The sequence below is a fragment of the Phoca vitulina genome, unplaced genomic scaffold (genome assembly GCF_004348235.1).
Source record: "Phoca vitulina isolate PV1807 unplaced genomic scaffold, GSC_HSeal_1.0 scaffold33, whole genome shotgun sequence".
NCBI lineage: Eukaryota > Metazoa > Chordata > Mammalia > Carnivora > Phocidae > Phoca > Phoca vitulina.
The window spans coordinates 5,827,616-5,851,402 of NW_022589736.1; positions in this window are offsets into that span (position 1 = coordinate 5,827,616).

Consider the following 23,787-nt stretch of genomic DNA (forward strand, 5'->3'; position numbering starts at 1 on the left):
ATCTGGGGACAGAAACCCATTTAATTTTATGAAACTGGATTTTCTGGATTATTTTTATGTGTTTGGACAATTGGAGAAGTCTTTCTGTTTAGGACTATTTGGGAAAAAATATGGCTCCGTCTATCTAATAATCCTGGGGAAGAAAGATGTAGGTATCCTTGGCTAGTAAACTGAATAATACAAGTCGGCTCAGTCTGTTAAGGCTCCTACACAGTATTCCCACAGACCGAGTGACTTACAAAAACCAGAAATGTATTTCTCACAGCTATGGAGGCTGAGAAGCCCAGGATCCAGGTGCCTGCATGGTCAGGATCTGGTGAGAGTCGCACGGTGCTGCCTTTTTCCTTGTGTCCTGGCGCATCCTCAACCGCTATCTCCCTGTGTCCCTTTTATAGGGATGCTAATCCCATCGTGGAGGCTCCACCCTCCTGACCTATCACCTCCCACAGTCCCTATTCTTAAAACACCATCACGTGGGAGGTTCGGTTTCAACATATGAATTTTAGGGGGCCATTGGGTCCATAATACAAACACTCTAAGCCTGTACAAACACTTGTGTATTAAGTATCTTCTTGTTTCTAGTCTTGGGGTCAGGGAGGGCTTTGCAGGGATGCATGCCTGCCTTAGAATCTGGGCTGTGTCCCTCATGTGGGCTGGGCAGGTGACCGGCTGTCTGAGTCTTGGTGTCCTCGTGGAGAGACCAACGTGGTCCCATGTGTAGGACGCACAACGTGGTTTCCGGCATGGAGTGTGTATTTAATAAACACTGCTCCCTTCCCCTGTTTCCATCAGCACTTAGAGCAGGAAAAATGCAAAGACCTTGTAGAATAGCCTGTGAATTATTTTAATGAGGGAGATTTTGAAATTGAATGCTTTGCATTTATCAGCCTCCATCAGTCTGCAGCAGCCAAGCACATTTACTTCAGGCGTTCCTGAAGGTGGAGGTTTATGATCATCTAGAGGAACAGTGATTAAAGTAATTGCCAGATGCGGTTTTTCATTAGGAAAGCTAGTTCTTGAACTCATGCCATTTCTAATATGTGTGATAAAAGACAGAGAGCCAAGGAATTAGACTTCTGGCCTTTGCTTATTTCTCACCATATTAAAACTACCTTTTACCTGGGTAATTTATACCTCAAGAGCACAAATACACCTAAAAACACCTTCTATCTGCGTAGTTTTTATATTTTCGAAGTGTTTTGACATATATGTTGTTTTATTTTATCTTCACAGCACCACTGGGATTTAAAGGGGGTGTTTTAATTTCCCCCATTTAGGATGAAGAAACTGAGATTCAGGAAGCTTGACTGATTTCAAGAACTTCACTCCACAGGACGCTTCCTTTCACTCCGGGTGGGATTCCTGCTTTAGAAAACCAGCATGAAAAGGAAGACGCTTTTAACTCATGGCCAATCGCTGACTTCCATTGTGACCGCTATTCTTTTTTTTTTTTTAAATTAATTAATTAATTTATTTATTTGATAGAGAGAGAGACAGCAAGAGAGGGAACACAAGCAGGGGGAGTGGGAGAGGGAGAAGCAGGCTTCCTGCTGAGCAGGGAGCCCGACGCGGGGCTCGATCCCAGGACCCTGGGATCATGGCCTGAGCCGAAGGCAGACGCTTAACGACTGAGCCACCCAGGTGCCCCGTGACTGCTATTCTAAGCAGAATTTAGAATAGAACTGTCAGGGATGGGTTTCATGTGAGGAGTATTTGTTTGTGTGTCTAGGTACATGCACAGGTACAAAGGCATTTTATCTCCTGCTTCTTGCTAAAGTTGTTCTGAAATATACCGTAATTTAGATGAGGACAATGAGACCTTTAGGATAGATGGAAACAGGATGTAACCTTGAATCTTGTTTAAAACAACCAAAATTATTGGAAAGGAGACTGGGCCTGCAGGTCTGTAATACAAGGAAAATGAAATATTTCTGCTCTAAGTTACAGACATTCTTCTGCTTGTGAGAGCTTGCAGCTGGGGACCCAAAACAATGAGCTTTAATCACGCATGTGGATGAATAGATCATTTTATGACATTAGATTGTGGTTGAATTTCTATTTCATTTGTGGCTCAGATCTTACGATGTGTGACCGTTTATTGGGCACTACATTGAATGTTTGACATATGTCACGTCACTGATTTCATCTTCATTGGCAACCTACAAAGTGGAAATGATCACTGTTTTATCAATAAAGATACCAAGGCTTAGGTGGATCAGTAACTTGCCCAGAGTCAGAGCAGGTAATTCGGAGCTGGAATTCTAATCCAAATCTTTCTGTCCTCAAAGCTCTCTTCCTTCTTAAAAATGATCTCCTTGTCATCAGCCAGAAAATGGGATGTTATGAGACTATAAATTCTAGCTGGGGAACACTTTCCCCCCTGCCCTCCAAGACTCCATGCCTCAGTCCATGAAATACCCCAATGACGGGCAGATTAACAGCAGAAAAAGTATGCATATTTATTAATTTTTAGTATTGCATGTATGGGGGCATCACAGGAGAAAGCATGAATAACCCAGAAAGGCAGTGAGATCTGAGAGTTCATATACCATCCCAGTAGGGGACGGGAGGGGTAGAGGCATCTCAGGGGGAAGTGAACAGGTTAGGGGAGATGGCTGGGTCCGTAGAGGAACAGAGGGGAGGAGGACAGTTTGTGACAGTTTGTCTGCATGTGGGGTTGACTTCTCAGTTCCTCTCCTGGGACAAGAGTCAATCTTCCTGGTTAGCGAAGCTCCTGGCGAGGGGATTTATGACATTGAGGTCCTTTTGGAGGATCTGTCTTCAGGCAGATAGCAAAATTTGGAGAAAGCTTCTCTCCCTGCATCTGTTGTGTTTCATATGCTTACCAAGGAGCAAGATTGTTGGATCCTATGGTAAGAGGATGTTAAACTTTGTAAGAACCCACCAAACTGCAAAGTGGTGGTGCCATTTTGCATTCCCTCCAGCAACGAATGGCAGGTTCTGTTGCTCCACAACCTGGCAGTTGGTGTTCTCAGTGCCCTGGATTTTGGCCATTCTAATGGGTGTGTCATGGCATTTCACGTTGTTTTAATTTGTATTTTCCTGATGACATGTGGTGTAGAGCATCTTTTCATGCACTCATTTGCCATCTGTAGATCTTCTTTGGTGAGGTTTCTGTTACGGTTTTTGGCCTATTTTTAATCTTCCCATTGTTGAGGGGTATTGTTCTTTTCAATGGAAGAAGAAAGGTTATAGTTTTTTATAAAGAGATCTCCCCATAAGTGCCAAGGATATGAAGGTAATGCACTTTTACCTGCCTTAAGATGTATTGTGGTCGCTTTTCATGTTTTCACATGAAGAAATGATGAATTACTGATTTATTAAATGCTTAAATGTGCTTATGACCTTGACTTGGCCTCTGACTTCCCAAAGAATGTAATTTTGCCAATTATATAAATCCACACATACATCCACACCAGCAATTCAGAGATTCACACAAGGACTGTCTTTAGTTAGCGCATGACTCCGTGGTTCTGATGTTAAGGGAAAGGTTGGACATCACCCAGGGTGGGGTGACTGGGCTGGGCAGTTGGGGCAACAGAAGGAGGCCTCCCAGTTTCCCGTGGCTCTACACTCGTGTGCTCAGGTTCTTCACCCTCTACCTGAGTCATCCTAGTTTCCTCTGAAGTATTGTTACCCTGGAACCTCCATCATGCACTAGTACACTCTCCCCACTACAAAATATGGTGGACTCCCCTCCTCCTCCATCTGGAGTCAGCTACTTCCCAAGTACTGTCGCCTGAATGTTAGTGTTGCCCCAAAATTCCTGTGTTGAAACCTTCCCCCCAAGGTCATGGTGTGAGGAGGTGGGGCCTCTGGGAGGTGATGAGGTCATGAGGGTGGAGCCCCCATGATGGGATTAGTGTTCTTAAAAAAGAGACGCCACAGAGCCCCCTCACCCTTCCCACCATGTGAGGACACAGTGAGCAGACCCCATCCGCTGTGATCAAGAAGCGGGGTCTCACAGACACTGAATCTGCTGGTGATTTGATCTTGAACTTCCAGCCTCCAGAGCTGTGGGAAATCAATGTCTGTTGTTTAAGCCTCCAGTCTGGGGTCCTCTGTTACAGCAGCTCAGTCTCACTGAGGCAGGGAGCCTCTTGGAATTCATGCCTGCCCTGGTGTCAAGGGAGTCAAGGAGCAGGACCCCTCCCAGACATAGGAGGAGAGCCCAGTGCGACAGAGGGAGGCGGATTTGCTTCCAGAGTTCAGGCTGTGAATCCTTATGACAGTATTGTGCTAGGGAACCTCCAGGATGATATTGGCATGGATGGTCAACTGCACTTCCTCATAGTGGGCATGTGCATTTGGTGGGGTGCAGGGGAGGGCAGGAGCCCCAGGACCCAACGCCCAGCTTGTTTGGTCACCCTGATATCAAGCTACCCTCTCTGTGTCATGGAGGTGATGTGTGCTGAGCGTGGGTCACACCTGTGATCTCGGGTCCCAGGCTGAGAGAGGTAAGGGTGAAGTCCAAACCTGCTCCTTGTGACCCAGGCTTGTGGACTCTGTTCTTTCTTGGGATGAAGGAAGGTCAGAGATGCATGTTACCATGGAGGCTGGCGCTGTGTAGAGCCATTAAATTGTGTGAACTTCACCTTTCCTGGCATGAGGTTCTCCATGAAATAAGGCAAAACTGTTGAATCCTAAATAAGACAAAAGGTGGATTGCCATCATGGAAAACAAAGGTCTTCCTTGATTTTAATGTCACATTAAATGGTGATATTACCAGCCTATGAGGAAAGAGGGCCACACTCATTTACTAGTGTTCTTAATGACTCTGATGACATGGACAGCATCTTGGTCATTGCTCCCTCTCTCTGCAAGCGTGCAGTCACGAGGCCGCTCCATGTCTGGTTCTTCTGCTTGTGAGATGCTCTCGGTGAGTTCCACAAGCCGTCTAAGCCTCTATGTCCATGACGGCAACAAGCAAGTGCAACTATACACACACACGGGCGCATGCACCACAGGTAGGCACCCGCGTGCACACAGATACGCAAACATGCCATCGCATGCACACACAGACGCAGCCTGACCATGCCTCAGCGGATACATGGAAGCCCCTGCTATTTCCCTCAGTGACAGGGGGGTCCCTCCTGGTCCCACACAGCCTCGAGTGCATCCCCATCCTCTTTTTGCTCCAATGAAACCCTGACGGCGACCTCCGTGGGCTGTGTATCCCGGGCCACTGGCTCCTGACCTGTGGCTGGGCTCAGCCCATGGGCGTGGTGCCGTAGGACCGGGTGTGGGGGGAGAGAAGGCAGGCAGTACCCCCCTCTGACTCTGCTCAGTGGCTGCAGCTTCCCGGGGGGTCCCTGGCCCCCCACAGGTAGCTGCTGCCTCATCGTCTTTATTTGGCTTCTCAACAGCTCCATCACCATCCGCTCTGGACTCAGTGCCCCGTGTGGAGTCCCTTTAGTTTCCTGGCCAAGTGTTCCCCACATGGAACAGCATAAGCATGCACAGAGGCGCGTGTGTGCAGGGGAGCCCTCTGGCCCTGCGGGCGTCAAGGACCACGTGGTGGCTCTGGTCTCGGGAAGTCACCAGGGGAATGACAGTCCTGTCTGGTCATGACACCGGGACGCCACGCTCCACTCCACATGCCCCCTGGGGGGACAGATGGAGGCACCCCAGTGGGGGCCATCAGGAGGGTGAAGGGGTCTGGGAAGGAGGGTCGGTGGAGCTCACGGGTTAGTCTGGACAAGATAGAGCTGGAGGGGACGTGACACTGTCGTCACTGGGACTTGGGTGAGGGGTCAGGCGCTCTGGGGCTTGGCTTGCTCATCCTCCCTGAACGACGGTTTGGACCGGACCCAGGTCAACAGAGGGAGGCCAGGTGGCGTGAAGGGTGTGCGGCACTCCCGGTCCCCGCTGAGCACACAGCGTGCCGGGCAGCCCCGTGGGGAAGCAGCAGGGCTGGGGGAGAGGCAGAGACCGTGGAACTGTAGTCTCCCCAGGGAGGAACGGACAGGGCAGGGTCGGCGGGCCTAGGACTGTTTGCAAGTGGCGCCTTGGCAAAATTCCCATTTGCTAGGGCTGTTACAGCATATGGCCTGAGGCACCTAAGTCTCCGGATGCTCAAAGTCTCTCTGCAGTGACTCAGCGTTGACTTGGCAACAGCTAGTAGCCGTTTTGTAGATACCTTTGCAGCAATCGACAGAAATCGGAAGTACGGGTGTAAAACTAAATATACTTTTAACATTTGATCCAGCAATTGGGCTACTTGCTCTTTACTCAAAGGAGCTGGAAATTTATGTCCACACAAAACCTGCGCGTGGATGTTTGTAGCAAATTTATTCATAATTGCCCGAACTCGGAGGCCACCAGGATGTCCTCAGTAGGTGCATGGATAAATAAACTGTGGTCCATCCAGAAAATGGAATAGTATTCATCCCTAAAAAGGAATGAGCTCTCAAGCCACAGAAAGACATGGAGGCACCTCAAATGCTATTACCGACTGAAAGAAGCTGATCTGAAAAGGATACACCTCGCGTGATTGCAAACGTAAGACAATCTGGAGAAGACAAAACCATAGAGGCAGTAAAATCAGCGGCTGTCGGGAGCTGGGGTGCGGAGAGGGACGATGCCGTGGGGCACAGGTGTTTTTAGGACAGTGAGACTGTTCCATGGGATACTGCAATAGAGCAGTATCATATACCTGTGCTGATACATTTGTCCAAACCCACAGGATGCACAACAGCAAGAATGACCCTAGTGGAGGCTGTGAACTCTGGGTAATGATGATGTCAGTTCATCAGTTTTAACTAATGTCCCATCTAGTGGGAGATATAGTTAATAGGAAGGCTGTGCACCTGTAGGGATGGGAGGCGTATGGGAAATCTCTGTACTTTCCTCTCAATTTTGCCACGAACCTAAAATTTTTCTAAAAAAATAAAGTCTTAAAAAAAGAAACCCAGGAATGCAGTACATGTTGTAACATGGATGGACCTCGATGCCGAGTGAAGGAAGCCCGAGACAAAAGCCACATAGTGTATGATTCCATGTCTCTGAAATGTCAGAACAGACAAATCTGCAGAGGCAGAGGGTAGATTCATGGTTGCCAGGGGCTGGGAGTGACACACAGCGGGACAGGTGGGTGATGGTTCAGGGATACAGACAGGGCTTCTGCATAGGATGGTGACCATGTTCTAAACATGATCGTGGTCGATGGCTGCACAACTGTCTAGATACTAAACCTCACTGAACTGTACACTTTATGTAGATGAATGATGTGGTATGTGAATTAAATCTTAATAAAGCTTTATTTAATAAAAAAGCGTGGTTCATACAGCTACTCGCTGTGTGACCTGGGGGAGGTGGCTCAGCGTCTCTGGGTCTCTGTACTACCTACTCTACCAGAAGCGTCAGGTGTAAGTGAAAGTGAAAGAGTGTGTCGCAATTTGCATCGATGTGGATGGAACTGGAGGGGATTATGCTGAGTGAAGTAAGTCAAACAAAGACAATCATCATATGGTCTCATTCATACCTGGAACATAAGGAATAGCACGGAGGACGACAGGGGAAGGGAGGGAAATTCGAAGGGGGAGAAATCAGAGAGGGAGACAAACCTTGAGAGACCCTGGACTCCGGGAAACAAACTGAGGATTTCAGAAGGGAGGGGTGTGGGAGGAGGAGGTAACAGGGTGATGGGCATTAAGGAGGGCACTTGTTGGGATGAACACAGGGTGTTATACACAATTAATGAATCATTGAACACTACAACAAAAACTTATAGGTGTACTATATGTTGGCTAACTGAACATAATAAAAAATTAAATTAAATTAAATTAAAATAAAATAAAATAAAATCTAACTTGTCTTGGGGTAAAAAAAAAAGAGTGTGTTATAGGTTTCAAATGCCTTGCACAATGTCGTGTCCCACGCTTCAGTGTTTTATGTTTCGCATGTGATGTTTTCTTTGTGCCCATGTCCTGGGTCAGACACTCGGCCCAGGAGGGAAGGGACTTTATCTGTTTGGCGCACTGCTCTATATTCAGTACCTCAAGTGGGGCCTGGCACGCGGCGAGCGCTCTATAGATGCTTCCGGATTGACATCTGCTTGTCCTGCAGTGGATGGCGGGGCTTGCTGACCCAGCAGGCCTCTGGCCCCGGAGGGCCTCCTCCAAAAAGCAGAGTCCCCAGGGGTGTTTGACCCAGAAGCTTTCACCTCTGCTCTGAGGGACTGCTGGTGGTTTCCTCTTTAATCCCCCGCTTAATTCTCTGTGACAAGCCTTTCCGTAGGAGTGACACAATTCTCGTCCCAAACGTGGGTTGATGGTCAGGATTTGCTAATTACTGCAGAAGTCAAGGGTCACCAAGGAAAGCTGCCAGATTCCTTCTCTCTGAGAGCTTCTACGTGATCTGTCAGCCTGACCTGGGCAGCCCAGCAGGAAAGACAGGAGCCCTTCCCAAATCACCCGAATACGTTCATGTGGGTTCTGAGCACCTTTCTTTCCCCCTGATGTCTGTGCTTTGACAGCCAACACCGTGGGTGCCTGCCATGTCCCCTACCGCTCTTGGGACAGCCTGTGTTCCGGTGACCCTGCCTCTGGGCCTCAAGACCCCCTCCACTGCAGAACTTGCTCACTGGCCCCCTGGCAGGCTCAAAATGCCGGCACGCCAGTCCTTGGCAAGGACTCTCTCTCAGGGATGGGTTAACCCAGGACTGTCTTGCTCGTCAATGGTCCCATTGATTGTAAAGAGCACGCAGCCGCCTCTTCGCTCGGCAGAGACCGCACTGTGGCCCTCCCTTTATGACCTTTAGCTCCTCCCCCTCTGCTTCCACTTCTTCCCAGAGCTGCCTGGCCTCACTCCCAACATAACAACTTGCACACAGATCCCTGTCCTGGTATCTATCTGTCTTGGGGAGACCCAAACCAAGACAGTAGAAGGTGGGTGACCAGGTGTCCTGGCTTGTCAGGGGCTGGGGGGTTTCCACAAACACTGGGCCTTCAGTACCAAACTTGGGAAAGTCCTTGACAAATCAGGGACACTGGTCACCTTAACTAGAAGTGACTCTGGAAGGAGATCCTCAGGAGAGGATTTGGGATGGCAGCAAGGACCCCACTTGGCTGCAGCCCCACAAAGCCCAGTCCCTGCTGTGTGGGCGGGTTGGGGGTGAGGGAAGGTGGGAGGGGACCATGGCCTTGGCAACCGTGTTAGCGAATGAGAAACATGGGGCAATGCCCAGGACCAGGGGTATACAGCTGGCAGCCTTCGGTTACCTGCCAGAAAACCTTGCAAGGGAATGACAGGCTCAAGTCAGCTGACTCCCAAGGCCAGACTCAGTCACAGCAAGCCCTATGGTAAACCCTGCGGGCTCAGGGGGGACCGTGAACCTGGGAGGGGCGTTTGGGTGAAAGTGCACGGGAATGCCCTGAACCCTCTGGCCACCCAGAAGTGGCCTTTGCTAAAGAGGACAACTACCCACTGCCGAGCAGCTAACCAAAGACCTCAGCTGAAGCAGATGTCCTGGGAGGTGACGCTTGTCTGCTGAAGCAGATGTCCTGGGAGGTGACGCTTGTCCTCACCCCCACCTCCCCTGATGCATCTGGACCAAAAACCGTAGTCAGATCTCAGCACAGGCCAGGTGACCATGTCTTGTGCCTGCTATAGAAGGAAGGGGGCAATTCCTCAAAAGGGCTGCAGAGCCTGATGGGTATATCAGAGAGCGTGGGGGTGGGTCTTGAAGGGTTGGCCAGTGGAGGGCAGGAGAGATAGAAGGTGGATGTAGGCACAGGCTGCTGAGACTCATCTAAAAAGGATGCCTGAGTGCGGCCCCGATATGCTGTCTGGATGGCTTTTGGTGCTGACAGAAGGTGACAGCCTCTAGTTGATGAGGTGCAGATGCTGGACCGTCCCAGTGGCTATTGAAGAAAGGTGATGAGACTCAGAGAAACGGGCATGTGGGAACCAACATGTACACAAGATCCAAGAAGCCACCAACTGACCATATTCCACAGGGGGAACCAGAGGCCATGCCCTTTACTAAAGCAATCAAGAATGCAGGGCTGTAGGGGCACCCCCATCATGGGGGAGCTCAGTGAGGGTGGTCTTCTTGAAGGCAGGGCACACGTAGACTAGACTCTACAGAACAGGGTCCCACGGTGTCAGTAGGGATGGTGGGATTCCAGAAGAGCCAGGGCCAGGAGATAGCACTTGCCAGAAGCACGATGGGCAAACTCACCATGGTGTACAACGAGGCTGGGCTGACAGCCAGACGGCCTTGACTACTGGGTCTGCAGTGATGGCAGGCACACTGCGGAGTTCCTGCAGGGGCAGCCAGTGTGGACATTGCCGGACCTTTATCACCAAAAGTGGTCGAGAGCAAGTGATCCTAAGGCTGATGCCGTTGCTGAATGGAACAGGGTTGTCCAGTCTCGATGCAGAGCCGAGTGAGTCTTCAGCCCCAGAGCCGGTCGCTTACAGCGGGGGTGGGAAGGGTGCTGTGAGAAGAATTCTTGAGGACATATCACAAATATTCCTGGTCCTTTCCCAAAGGGAACTGCAGACATGTAACCACAGACTGTGTCTATTAGGATAGGACAACGCCATGGTTATTCAAGGGATAGCTTAAGTACAAGAAAACCCCAAATAATATCCCAGCATCCATGTCATTTGGATGTCGGATGACAGAACCTGGTCCCAAGTTGAGATCACAGCTGGTCCAACAGGTCCACAGATGGCCCTTGGTCATTTCCCAGCTCCCAAGCACATGCTTAGTGGCAGGAAGAACCCAGGTCTGTGGAGTGACTCTGTTGTTCATTATGCTGGTGACTAGGAAGGAAAGAAGTCTCCCTCCAGCCAGGATAGAATCCAGAAGCGGCATTGCAGCCCATGGGCAGCAGGAGAGACACCCCACCCGGAAGAGTTCATGCATGGAGGGACTGTGAGCCCCCCACACCCTCAGCTCGTGCACCCGTCCGCCCCCCTGCAGAGATAGATGAACAACTGCAGGTCACAGGGGGCTAAGGAAGCCTGAACAAATGATGATTCCAAGCACAGTTCCTTAAGGTGGCATCTTTATAAAAAAACAAACAAGCAAACAAACTTCTGGCATTTGTATGCAAGATAGAAATGGACAGCTGCGTTTCAGCTCTGCTTGCAGGAGCCAGAAGGCCAGCATCAGGGCGACTTTTCCGAGCCTTCAGGAGCACACCCAGTCAGAAGCGTGCGTGGAAGGACACGTGGCTGGAGGTACGGATGTCAGATGAGGTCACTAGGTGGACCCTGATCCAATCGGACTGGTGCCCTTCTAAGAAGACGAGGTCAGGACACAGACACGCACGGAGGGACGACCATGTGAGGACCCGGGGAGGGGATGGTGTCTGCACGCCCAGGTGAGAGGCCTCGGGGGAGACACCGGCCCTGCGCACGCCTGCACCCCGGACTCCCTGCCTCCAGGACGTGAGACAGTAAATGTCTGCTGTTGAAGGTGCCCAGGCTGTGGTATCTGATACGCAGCCAGAGCTGACTAGCACGCCCGGGTCTGGTGCAAACACTGGGTGGCAGAGTGACCAGTGGGAGAAACGCTGTGTCCCAGGCTCCTCAGGGAAGCGGGTGTCAGGAGCAGTCTCTGCTCCTCTCTTACTCTTCCCAGTGTGGGTGCCCCACAAGAGTGCCTGTTAGATAGGCAGTGTCACTTGGCAGCTAAGCATTCCTTCATTTCTCTCATAAATTCTTGATGGTGTCTCTGTGAAAGGGAAGGTCTGTTCTGTGTGATTCCTGCTCCTTCCCGCAATGTACCCCTGAAGCAAAAGGAGGGAGCCCTCTCTAAAATCTGGGCACTATGTCAGAGAGAGACATAGTGTTCTTCTCAAAAAGAAAACACGAGATCCCTCCGCATTGTCTGTGTTCTTCCCTGTGTTCTTCTCAAAAAGAAAACACGAGATCCCTCCGCATTGTCTAGGGTCTGTCGTCAGGGTCTCTGTCCCTGTGTTCTTCTCAAAAAGAAAACACGAGATCCCTCCGCATTGTCTAGGGTCTGTCGTCAGGGTCTTTGGTGAGATAAGCATCAGAGCTTCATTGTGTGCTAGAAAGGAGAGTGACAAGCACCTTCTATGCAAAAGCAGTGTGCCATAAACTGTGAATACGTTTTAAATCTCTCTTTCCAGGCCCCACTTCTGATGTGGGACAGGGAGGGGATTGACTGCAGAGGCCACAGGCTTATTCATGCTTCTTGAATCCCCATGACCTCTAGCAACTGGCCAGGAAGGACAGCTCTGGACTGAGGTCTGTGCATGCTGGCCACAACCGGGACTCCCCATCACTGTGCCATAGGAAGAAGGTGAATTCAGGCTTTAGTCCTCATGGTCATTGTTGGCTCTGCCGTGGGCTGAGCTACCTAAGGGATGCACTTCAAATCTTGGGCCTGAGTCTGCACTTCTATAAGTGACGAATGAACTTAGATTAGTGGTTTTCAAATGATGTTCCAAGAAGTCCCAGGGTCTCTCAGAGGTGTAGGGGAGACTTGAGGGCACCAAAAAAAGTGGGCTCAGTATCACCTCAACAAGCCCGTGCATTAGTCAGCTCAGGCTGCATAACAAAGCACCACAGACGGGCGGGGAGGGGGGCTCACATACCAGAGTTTACTGCCTCTCATCCTGGAGTCTAGGAGTTTGAGGTCCAGGTGTGGGTGGGGCTGGGGTCTCCCGAGGCCTCTCTTCTGGGTGTGCAGACACCATCCCCTCCCCAGGTCCTCACATGGTCATCCATCAGCACGTGTCTGTGTCCTGATCTCCTCTTCTTATGAGGAACACCAGTCAGATTGGATCAGGGTCTCCCCAGTCACTGTATTTTACCTTAATCCCCTCTAAAGACCCCGCCTCCAAATACAGTGACATTCTGAGGTCCTGGGGTCAGAGCTTGAACAGATGAGGTTTAGGGATACAGTTCAGCCCATAATATATGCTCCTCCTCACCCTTCCCTTCACAAAGAGCTCCTCTGTGTTTGTCTGTGTTTAATGTTGGGGTTTCTTGTGGAGTTTTGTTTGGGAAAAGGTCTGACTCATCACCAATATCTGGAAGCCACCAGAGTGAGATGAATCCTCTGCTCTCGCATCGGGTCTTCATCAGACGAGCTCCTTCCTCCTCTCTGTCCTTGGGACCAAGACTCCAGGTATCAGAGCGGCTAGGAATAAGCATGGCCCATGTCTCCACCTCTCCCGTGGAAGGCAGCTCCTCAGGGGCCCCGGGAGACAGCGAGGACATTGGCAACATGCCCACGGAAACCTTTCCTGGCCTCACACTCTTCGGGGGCAGGAGGCAATGGTCATCCCACTCTGATGTAGCCGGAGAGAGAGGCTGCCTCCCCTGATGTCAGTTTTGGCTTTTTGTGGCTGTTAAAGAATTTCCCACACTCCGAAGTTTAATTCAGGAAAAGCCTGCATTTCAGAAGGCCAGCTGTGCACCCACATGTATCCTTCAATGTGGGCTCTGCTTCTGGAAGTTTCTCCAGAGCCACAGTGAGAGCAGGACTCAGCCATGGGATGCGGGGGTGGGGTGGGGTGCTCTATGAGGGGGCCGTAGAGGACGTGTGTCCTTACCCTCTGCCACCCGAATCTCTTACCTAAACTTCCTGATGGGGCCCATAACAAAATGAGTGGGCTCTAACCCATACTAATACGGATACCGTCTCCCAAATCTTCCCGAATGAGTAGCTGACGTTGCTATGGCTGCAGTAGCCAGCACATGGCAGACCTTGAATAACTACTTTCCGATTTTATTGCGTGGCCATAGGAAAGGGGGAGAGGTCACATTGGTCTTTCTCCCTGTCGTAAGCCTAGAGGAGAGGGCTGCTTTCCTTGGAAAAATATCATGGTCTGGAGCAGAAGATGAGCTCTGAGACCCAGAAATGAGGGAGGGTGATAAGAACAGGACAAGCAATATGAACAGCCAGTCCTACTGCTTCAGGAATGCTGCGAAATTCAATGGAAATGACAATGTAGGGCCATCTGAGGGGAGACAGGACCAGCCCCCCGCCTGAGGAAGCACAGTTATGTGATACCACCACACTCTGCACCGGACTCAGTGGGCCTCTGAGGAATTTAAAAATACTACATGTCTCCAACCTAAGACTTCTGAATGGTGAAAGGCTAACTCTTGAGGACACAACGTGCAGAAGCACAGAATCTGCCTCAGAGGCCAGGGTCGAGCCAGGCAGGAGTAACGCCCCAATCCCGTTGGTGCCGAGACCCAGCTGGGGACCCCAACACCACCCTCATGGACTCCGATGCTTTAGTGGGAACTTCTCATATACCTGTTGAGAAATTTCCTTCTAAGCTCCTACGAACTATGGCCTTTATTTTATATTAGAATCCGTTTTGTTTGAATTATAGTAATATTTCCCCAGTAATATGATTGCAGACTCCTGAAGGGACAGACGTCTTAGAGGCACAACTTCAGAAAATCTCCCTCCATGCCCAAAAGGAGTTGATTAGCCATTCAGTGAGTTATTTTTTAATAGAATTACTATCTCTTCTAGTCCGCCTTTTAAAAATACATTTGGAAGGAGTAGCTAATCAGATCTTCCTCATGCACTTTAAACATAGAGTTGTATGAAGAATAACTTGTAGGGGACATAGGTGGGAGCAGGGACATGAGACAGGTCACTGCTATCCGGGAACTCTGAATATGGCAGCCCAGGGAGCCTGGGAGCTCACGTGTCAGGGGAGAAATGGCTGGTTGGAGAGAGATTTTGAAGTAAAGCCAAAATGGCTTTGTGATACAGGGGGCAAGGGGGAAAGATACGAGAAATTAAGAGTGACTCCTGTATCTAGGGCCCGAGCCAGTGGGCAGTGGTGGGAGGGGTGGGGTTTGCCCTCACAGGGTCATTGTCTCCCAAAGGCATCGTTCAGCTCAGCATCTTACCCTGGCCTTATTGTTGACTACTTGGGGATGGAAAGGCAGAAGAGCCAACATCCTGATACAAAGTCACTAATGTTTTTTAGGTGGGTTTTGAAGAATAAAAATGGAAATGACAAGTAAATCACTCTCCTCTCTGTGAATTTCTATTTTACACAGCACAGAGTTGTTGTTGTTTTTTTTTTCTAAACTACATATATGTAGATTTTGAATAGTTGGGCAAAGACATGGCTGGCCAAGGACTCTCTTCCAGAATCTTGACTGTGCTTATGTTCTTAATAATCATCAAGGGGATAGTTCTTTCTTAGGAGCTTATAAAGTGGCAAAAGATGCTGGGGGCATGGAGAATACAAATCCCCAGCAAGATCAGACTTGACTGATGTTTTGGGCAAGAACAGAAGTATCTATTATATATAAACTTTCCTTTCTTGCTGCACAGAATGTTAAAAGCTTATAATTTACTACAGCAGTATTTTCTACTGCAAGAACACCCTACCAGCCAAGCAAAAATTGTGGCAGGTCAGAATGACTAACAGATAAATAAAAAGTTAAATGGAGATTTCACTGAAATTAAGAAAACTGTTGTAATTTACTTTTCCTGCCTTATTTTTTGTTTTTTTTTCAACACTAAACCATGTTCTTCAAAATGATGCTGAATTAAAAAAAAAAACTGATACTATCATTATTTTATCTTGCTTTGTCTGTTTTTGGCATTTTTAAAAGTGTGTATCTAAGTAACTCCTATTTGTGGGCTGAGTCACATCTCATTAAAATGCAGGTCTTGGTTCAGCAGGGCTGGGAGGAGGGCTGAGATCCGCATCTCTAACAAGCGCACAGGTGGTGCCCGTGCTGCTGGTCCCCAGGCTGCACTGTGGGGGGCAGGGGCCACAGGGAGCCACGACCCGGGACGCCCTCAGAGGTGCCCAGTAAGGGAAGGGGGCTGGCTTTGTAGGGCCTCCCCCCTCAACCTGATCCAGTGGTAATTGGACGAGGTTGCTCTTGCTCTTCTTTACCCTGCCCAAGCAGTCATTGCCTGCTAATTAGAATGGAAAGTCAATCCGAGTGTAGAGCTGAGACAATATAAGCATGTGTCGTGGAAACAGTATCCTCTGGAGCCAGAAGACCCCAGGTGGATCTTACTCTACCACTTAGAGGTGGTGACACGATGTATAGCCTAAATTTCTTATTTTAAAAAACAATACAGGTCAGCTCAACTGCACCGTTTTAAAAAGATCAAGTGACATATTATGTTGTAGAGATTTCTTCCAGAATGTCTTGGTTGGTTCTAAAGACCTTAAATTGTGATCATAAGCCAGAGCATATTGTGTGTGGTCATATTTTTTTTGGTAACAAATAAAGCTATGACACATACATGTTGCATGTGTACATATTTGTACAGACATGATACAGACAGATAGATAGATGACAGAGAAGTAGATGGTTAGATAGAGATAGATGGATATCTACATAGACAGAAAATGAGTTCCCGTACTCCTCTATACACCTACGTAAACCCACACAGCCTCCGAGGGCAGAGAGCCCATGTTGTTTCTGATGTCCAAGCTCAGGGCCAGCTATGACCTGACTTTTCTGAGTCCCATTGGAGGTGAGAGGGCTTCAGGGCTACAGCTCCCTGTCTCCATCACCCAGCCCCCACCGTCTCTGCGCTCGCTCTGGTGTTCTGTCTGTGGGAGGGGAGAGAGGAGGGGCTGAGGGGAAGCCACACGAGTTGTCTTTGCCTAGGACTGCTCTGGGTCAGGCTCCCTGGACAGAGACCGAGTGAAGGGCTTACTGGGGAGACTGTGGGGAAGGGCACCTGGAACGGGCCACGTCTGAGCTGCAGTTTCTAATTTACTGTATCTGATTTATTCAGAGCAATTCTAAGTTGTGGATCCTGGGGTCTAATGTGAATTAATACTTTTGGAAAATGAACCCTATGGTACATTCAGGCCAGTACGGGCACCTCCTCCTTACTTTTTTTGGTGGTTTGAGAATCAACTAAGTAGTTCAGTCCAAATATGCCTAAGGGGAGCACTGCAATCAGGAGCAAGAGCAAGGGGCTAAGTGCTCATACACACACATAAGATATGGTTGCAGCCCCTCTGCTGGGGAGACAAAACGTGTCTATGTGCACAAACAGACATGTAGTGAAGCTGTTCAGCAAGTGTCAAGAACTTTGGAAGTGGCGCAGGTTGTAAGTTCTGCAGAGGTTCGGAGGAGAGACGGATGAGGGGTTTTTAAGAGCAGCCTGGTTTCAGGGAGGAAGTGTGAGTGAGCAGCAGTTTGAGAAAATAGGAAGGGGTCAGATGGGGACCAGGGACAGGGAAAGGCTCCAGGAGGAGAAGAGGACGAGCCCAGGCAGGAGTGGGAGGTGCCATCTTGACACAACCCTTTCATCTAGCCTGGCCCACCTGTGCATCAGGAGATTCATACCTGTGATGGTTAATTTTGTGCATCCACTTGGCCGAGCCCTGGTGCCCAGATGTTTGGCCAAATATGAATCTGGATGTTGCTGGGAAGGTATTCTTTAGCTGATATTAACATTTAAATTGGTAGACTTGCAATCTACGGATCCAATGCAGTCCCTATCAAAATACCAACAGCATTTTTCATAGAACTACAACAAACAATCCAAAAATTGGTAGGGAACCACAAAAGACCTCAAATAGCCAAAGCAAGTTTGAAAAAGAAAAACAAAGCTGGAGGCATCACAATTCCAGACAGCAAGATATATTACAAAGCTGTGGTTATCAAAATGGAATGGTACTTGCACAAAAATAGACACATAGATCAATAGGACAGAATAGAAAACCCAGAAATAAATCCAAAATTATATGGTCAATTAATCTTTGACAAAGGAGGAATGAACATGCAATGGGAAAAAGATGGTTTCTTCAACAAATGGTGTTGGGAAAACTGGACAACCACATGCAAAAGAATGAAACTGGACCACTTTCTTATACCCTACACAAAAATAAACTCACAAAAGGAGAGCCTGGGTGGCTCAGTTGGTTAAGTGTCTGACTCTTGATTTTGGTTTAGGTCATGATCTCAGGGTCATGAGATTGAGTTCTGTGTTGGGCTCTGTGTTCAACATGGAGTCTGCTTGAGATTTTCCCCCCTCCCTCTCCCTTCTCCTCTGCTCCTCTTCCTGTTCGTGCTCTCTCTCTCTCTTAAATAAATAAATAAAATCTTTTTTAAAACTCACAGTGGATTAAACGTCTAGATTTGAGACCTGAAACCATAAAAGTCATAGAGGAGAAAACATGCTCTTTGACCTCAGCTGTAGCAACTTCTTACTAGATAGGTCGCTTGGGGCAAGGGAAACAAAAGCAAAAATAAACTATTGGGACTTCATCAAAATAAAAAGCTTCTGCACAGCAAAGGAAAACTCAGATGCAACCTATGGAATGGGAGAAGATATTTGCAAGTGGCTTCCCTGATAAAGGGTTAGTATCCAGAATATATAAAGAACTTATACAACTTAACACCCAGAGAAATGAATAATCCAATTAAAAATAGGCAGAAGAAATGAACGTTTTTCCAAAGAAGACATGCAGATGGCCAATAGACACATGAAAGATGCTCAACATCACTGATCATCAGGGAAATACAAATCAAAACCACAATGAGCTACAACCTCATACTGTCAGAATGGCTAAAATCAACAACACAAGAAACAACAGGTGTTGGCGAGGATCTGGAGAAGGAGGAACCCTTGTGCACTGTTGGTGGGAATGCAAACTGGTGCAACCACTCTGGGAAACAGTATAGAGGTTCCTCAAAAAGTTAAAAACAGAATTACCCTAAGATCCAACACAAATGCACTACTAGGTATTTACCCAAAGAATATGAAAACACAAATTTAAATGGATACATGCACCCAGATGCTTATTGCACAAATTTAAACAGATACATGCACCCCGATGCTTATTGCAGCATTATTTACAATAGCCGAATTATGGAAGCAGCCCAAATGTCCACGACTGATGAATGGATAAAGAAGAGGTGGTGTATATACACAATGGAATATTACTCAACCATAAAAAAGAATGAAATCTTGCCATTTGCAACACCATGGATAGAGCTAAGAGGTAAAATGCTAAGTGAAATAAGTCAGAGAAAGATAAATACCATATATTCTCACTCATATGTAGAATTTTTTTTTAAAGATTTTATTTATTTATTTGACAGAGAGAGACACAGTGAGAGAGGGAACACAAGCAAGGGGGAGTGGGAGAGGGAGAAGCAGGCCTCCCGCAGAGCAGAGAACCCGATATGGGACTTGATCCCAGGACCCTGGGACCATGACCTGAGCCGAAGGCAGTTGCTCAACAACTGAGCCACCCAGGTGCCCTCATATGTGGAATTTAAGAAACAAAACAAACAGAGGAAAAAAAGGGACAAATCAAAAAATAGACTCTTAGTTCTAGAGAACACACTGCTGGTCACCAGAGGCGAGGAGGGTGGAGGGATGGGAGACAAAGGTGATGGGGATTAAGAGCATACTTATCTTCATAGGCACTGAGTAATGTATAGAATTGTTGAATCACTATATTGTACACCTGAAGCTAATATAATACTGTATATTAACATACTGAAATTAAAATTAAAACTTAATAAAAAATAAAATGAATCTGTGGACTTTGAGTAGAGCAGATCTTTGTCCATAATGTGGGTGGGCCTCATCCAATCAGTTGAAGGCCTTAAAAGAACCCCCCCCCCCCAAAAAAAAAAACTGAATTCCCCAGAGCTGAGCAGGAGGGAATTCTGCCAGCAGATGGCCTTCAGACTCGAGCTGAAATATCAGTCTTCCCTGAGTCTCCAGTCTGTTGGCCTGCCCTGCAGATTTTGGACTTGTCAAGCCTTCATAATCACATGAACCAGTTACTTAAAATAAACCTTTCTCTGTACACACACACACACAGATCCTATTGGTTCTGTTTCTTTGGGGAACCCTGACTAATACAGCGCCCGATGACATAGGTACCTGGGCATTCTGCCCTGTTCACAGCCCACGTGGTGGACCTTTCCAGCTCTTTCTTACTCTGCTCCTGTCTTCCTTACTCCTTCCCAGTCCCCTTGAGTCTGCTGAGCGGTGTGGCATTTGGGGTTTGATAAATCTTGGATACGGTTCGCTCCTCTGGCTTCATTTATCCCATATTCCCTTGCGCCCAACCCTGTCCTCACCCTGTCTTGCCATCAGGTTTTTGTTCTCGCCCTCCGAGGACTCCTCAGTGTCTGACGCTGGAGAGGGAAAAGATGGTAAGATCTGGTGAAAACTGAGTCAGCGGCACCACTTCGAGGGGCCGGACCCTGTTGGCCTGGTGGCGCCCAGTCGGGCGGTCTGCTGGGAGAGCTCTCGGAAGCCCCCTCTGGCCGGGATGGCTGTCACTGCCTCGGGACGTTGTCTGACAGTCTCACACTGCACGGGCCTGCACACCAGAAGAAGAGGTTTGACTTTGTGGGGTACTGGGGAGCCACGCGAGGCACTGATCAGGGCCACGGGGCAGTGGCTGGCTGGAGATGGGCGTGGGAAGATGTTAATCTGACCGATGTGCAGGGGGGGCAGGGCAGAAGGAGAGAGGTTAGGACAGTTACTTCCTCAAGTACGAAGGGTCGCAAAGGCAGTGCGTGTGCACGGAACGGACGCTTGGTCACCACGAGAGGATCAAAGAACACAGGATATAGACACGAAAAATATGTCCGGAGTCCTCAGCATCCTTACAGCTTGTCCAGAATGGTCGTAGCATTTGCAGATGAGGGTGCTAAACCCACGAATGGAAGCCCTTTGGGGATCATCTAGGAGGAGGGCAGGGATGGGGAGGCTGCGGGTGGCAGGAAGGGCCTCCCCCGCAGGGTGGAAGGGGCTCACTCTGGGGAAAGAGCTCAGAGTGAGGGAACTGGGGGACATCCAAGGGCCAGCCTCCAGCTGAAGGCCTGAGGTTCCACACACGCCCCTCCATCGCTGAGCAACTCCTGCACCTGGCGCTTTCCTGGTGTTGGTCCTGACTGTGACGCTGTTCTTGCTGGTCTTGCCGTATTTCCCCCAATAAACTCCTGTCCGCAGCAAATACCTGCAGGACCTCAGCCCGGCTTGGGAGAAGGAGTTGTACTCTTGGGGCTCATCATTAAGCAGACCATCTCTCTGTGGGGCCATTTAACCCTTGGGCCTCGGTGTCCTCGGGTAAAAAGGAGAGTGGGCTGGGTGATATTTGCGTCATCAACTCTCAAGTATTATACATGCCTCATAACTGCCCACAAACAAGCAATTTCCTCTGACTTTGAACACATGCAGGAAGGCAAAGCAAAAGTAGCAGGCTGACCAGCTCCAGGAGCCCCCCCAGCTCCAGGTGCAGAGAGCAGGTGCTTCTCCTGCAGACTCCTCTCAGACTTTTGGGAGGACAGGAGGGGGGCCATTGTCTAAAACACAACCATGCCAACAGCCCCCACCCCCAGCTGTGTCCCTCCTCCTCTGAGAGCTGCCACGTTCGGTCTGTTTATCATCCTCTAATAGGCCCCCAGGTCTCCATATGTCTCCCCTCACCCCCCCATCACCAGGTGAAGCTAGGATGCATGTCCCCTTCCTGTTCCCACAGCATGACAGGGTCCCTGCTTGGCATTCAGACGTCACTGAAGGAGACTGCAGCAACTGTCCCTTTGGCCACAGATAAACTCGCTTAGCCACCCGCGTTCAGGCAGCCATGCTCCCGGGGGCAGAGGGGTGTGCTACGCGTGAGACGCTCCCATCCTTGGAGCCACTGGCCCCGCTGCGTCCCCCGAGGACAGCAAGCAGGATAGAGACCCATCCATCCATCCATTATCATCCATTATCAGATGGAAGCATTCCAGCCCCTGGAGAGATGGGAAGAGCACTCATGTCCACATGGGCACAGAATTATTGACCATGAACGGAGGAAATGTATTTTTTTTCTCCTTCCCCCTGCAATTGGAATTACTGATGAGATCAACAGAGATAGAGAGGCTGAAGGACTTGGGGCGGGGTCTCTTCAAGTCTGTCTCCCACCACTGAACTGAGACTAAATTGTGCTGTCAAAATGCCATATTATTTCAAATTAGCCAAATTAATTAATCTAACTCAGTTCATGAGTCTATTAATCATCTGTTTTAGAATATTATGACAGAAAGAACGTGACTCTTTCAGCCCGGTGTGGGTGAACTTTGCTGACAGGTGGCTTTTCTTCTGCTCAAAGCTGGCATCTTCTTCTCTGCAATAAGAGAATATCCTCAAATACAGAAATATTAAGTTTCGATGACTTATTTTCTCTTGTTTAAATTTGAAAATATCTACCTTCCTGCTCTTGAGATTGCCAAGAGTAAGTGGCATTTTTTTTTTCTTGAGCACTCACATGTGTTAAAAAGACAGGTTTCCATACAACCCACTTTTTTGTAATAGTTCTCTTTCAAATGCCACAAATCCAAAAGTATATACTTAAGGACAGATTTCTGTTGAACTCATTTACGGACTGCAGGAATTCTAGATTTTCCAGAAGGTGCCCAGAGCTGAACAAAAGCAAAGGGAACTCTACCCACTCCTCCTACTGATGGCTCTCCCCTCGTCTTGCGTGAACTCAGGACAACGGGCTCTTCTCACTTATTTCCTAATTGTGCACACTGCAATGATGTCCTCGATTTATTCCTCATAGTCTATCAGAAAGCGCTATCCATGGAGAAATACCAATGACTTGTAACACTGACTAATGCTAACGAGTTAATACTAACGGTGATGCGAGCCCGCACCATGCTAAGCACTTCACCTGCATGGCGCGGGCCCCATTATGATCGTCACCTCACAGATCGGATGCCGGAGTTCATGGTAAGCTCGTCAGGGCTGCGTGGCATGATAATAATAGAAAAACAGAGATGTGTTGAAACCTCCGAATTTCTAAGGGTAAGGGTAGGCCAGCATGGTTGTCTGCTTCACGCGTATTCCTTCCAGGGGGGCTGAGCCCCTCCCGGTGTGTGGACACAGAGCCCATGCAGCTCCCGTCCCGTGTCTGGCACCAGGGAGGGGCCGTGGGGAGGGTAACGGAGCAGCTGTGTGGGCTCTGCGTCCCCCCGGGGCGGCTCCCGAGGGCTGTGGGCCCGGAGCTATGTGCGGGAGTGGAGAACAGCCTGGACACCAAGCAGGAGCCCTGCCTCTTTCCCTGGCAAGTGCGGCTACTATCTTGGGTACAGCTCTCTGGACCTGGACCTCAGTTTACCCAGAATGCACGGCTCAGACTTAGACACGCACAAAACCCATGATCGCAGTGACGTGGGACCCAAGAAGCACGAAGAAGGGCTATGCCTTCCCTGATGCCATTTCCCCAGCCGCTCTCACTGATGTGAGGGCAGGCAAACTCCCGGGGGGCTGTGACCAGCCCTGGGAGTGATGCTGGTGAGAACAGTCTGAGTCCTTTGGCACATTTCCTGGAGGCGCCCAGACGTTATTATTGCTCATTGCTGCACTTCTGTAAAGTTCTGGCCGAGACCCAGCCAGGAAGTGGAAAACTACCCTGAGAAAGGTCGCTCTTGCGGTATTTCTGGCTTGGCTGGACACAGGAAGCACAGCAATCTTAGGGAAAAACATGTTTACATCTTTTTCTGCATGTGTATCTGTATCTCTCTTCGAGATGGGGGTGTTGGTGTTTACCAAGAGGTTTGGAGCTAGCCTCAAATGACTGACCCATGTTAGGTTTCTCCAGATTGGTTCGGCTACCACCCAAGCAGTTCCTGCCACGTTCCGGAGCCCGAGAAGGTGGCCTGCGTGCCGCTCTCCTGAGGCCGTGGGGAAGGCATTTCTGGGTGGCAATGCGCAAGAACAGGATTCTGCACAGTTGTGTCGAGAAGCAGCGTTTACAAATTCCCCACGGGTGGTCGGTGTTTGTCTGGGCAACGGCCTGG